Consider the following 1,805-nt stretch of genomic DNA (forward strand, 5'->3'; position numbering starts at 1 on the left):
GAGCAGTAATACAGGTTTCTCTGGGGCTGGTCCCCTCTGATCTTCACAACTGGATGCCAGGAGCATACCTCTTTCTTTTCTAAGGTCCATGGTTCAATTCTCCAGCTGATATAGCTTTAAATTTTGCACCTGGTGCTGATGCAGTTGAGTGAGGGCAGAGCTTGTTCCTCTCCCGCTCAGCCGTGCAGGTTGAATTGGCCAAAGCTATGGTTATGGAGAAGCCTAGTCCCCTGCTGGTCAGGTGGGAATTTGTGAGACAGTATTACACACTGCTGAACCAGGCCACAGACATGCTACACAAATTTTATGGAAAGAACTCTTCTTATGTCCATGGGGGATTGGATTCAAATGGAAAGCCAGCAGATGCGGTCTATGGACAGAAAGAAATCCATAGGAAAGTGATGTCACAAAACTTCACGAATTGCCACAGTAAGATCTGTCCTGTCGATACTCATGCCACTCTGAATGACGGCGCGGTGGTCCAGGTGATGGGCTTGCTCTCTAATAGCAACCAGGCTTTGAGGACATTCACGAGACTTTTGTCCTTGCTCCTGAGGGCTCTGCTGAAAATAAGTTTTATGTTCACAATTATATCTTCAGATACCAAGAGGAGGTCTTTGGTGGCTTTGTCCCTGAGCCTCAGGAAGAATCTGAAGAAGAAGCAGAGGAACCTGAAGAAAGACAGCAGACCCCTGAGGTGGTACCTGATGATTCTGGAACTTTCTATGATCAAACTGTCAGCAATGACTTAGAAGGACATTTAGAAGAATGTGTTGCTGAACCAGAGCCTGATCCTGAACCAGAACCGGAGCAAGAACCTGCGTCTGTAGTCCAAGAGGAAATGTCTGAGCGTATTGGAAGAAACTACTCCTGAGGATGCTCAGAAGAGTTCTTCTCCAGCGCCTGCAGACATAGCCCAGACAGGGCAAGAGGACTTGAGAAACTTTTCTTGGGCAACTGTGACCAGTAAGAACCTTCCTCCCAGTGGAGCTGTTCCAGTTACTGGGATACCACCTCATGTTGTTAAACTACCAGCTTCATAGCCTCGTCCAGAGTCTAAGCCTGAATCTCAGATTCCACCGCAGAGGCTTCCGAGGGATCAGAGGGTGTGAGAACAGCGAATAAATGTTCCTCCCTAGGGGGAACCTAGAGCAGTCCGTGAGGCTGGTGAGCAAGGTGATGTTGAACCCCGAAGAATCGTGAGACACCCTGACAGCCACCAGCTCTTTATTGGCAGCCTGCCTCATGAGGTGGAGTCGAGCTTAAAGATTTTTTCAAAATTATGGAAATGTGGTGGAGTTGCATATTAACAATGGTGGGAAATTACCCAATTTGGGGTTCGTTGTGTTTGATGATTCTGAGCCTGTTCAGAAGGTGCTTTGCAACAGACCCATCATGTTCAGAGGTGAGGTCCGCCTGAATGTGGAAGAAAAGAAGACTCGAGCTCCCTGGGAAGGGGACTGCCGAGATAACCGCCTGCAGGTTACCGCCAAGGTGGACTGGGTGGTGGGATGAGAGCCACCACCACCGCCCCCCCCGCGGAGGCATGGTGCACAAACCAGGATTTGGAGTGGGAAGGGGCAGTGCTCCAAGGCAGTGAATCGCTCTTCACCGATCTTCAGGCAGCAGTACAAACCCTAGCTCCCACAGAATGGTGAATTTCTTCAGCCAACTTTTGGTATCTTGGAATCTGATCCTAGTCTATCATAAACTGCTTTAGTTTGTACACTTTTACTTTTTGTGTTAATGGTGTGTGCTCCTTCCTCACCCCCCCTCCCATTTTAGTCCTTCACTTCTAATTTTGT

At 48.6% G+C, this 1,805-nt stretch overlaps 1 pseudogene across 1 annotated transcript; it reads left to right on the forward strand.

The window, feature by feature from the left end:
- Positions 1-206: 206 nt before the first annotated feature.
- Positions 207-1,600, forward strand: LOC307050667 (ras GTPase-activating protein-binding protein 1-like; annotated as a pseudogene). Its single transcript has one exon. The product of its transcript is annotated as a ras GTPase-activating protein-binding protein 1-like (transcript).
- The last annotated feature ends 205 nt before the right edge of the window (positions 1,601-1,805 follow it).

The sequence above is a fragment of the Hyperoodon ampullatus genome (assembly GCF_949752795.1).
Source record: "Hyperoodon ampullatus genome assembly, chromosome: 3".
In the NCBI taxonomy this organism is placed as follows: Eukaryota; Metazoa; Chordata; class Mammalia; order Artiodactyla; family Ziphiidae; genus Hyperoodon; species Hyperoodon ampullatus.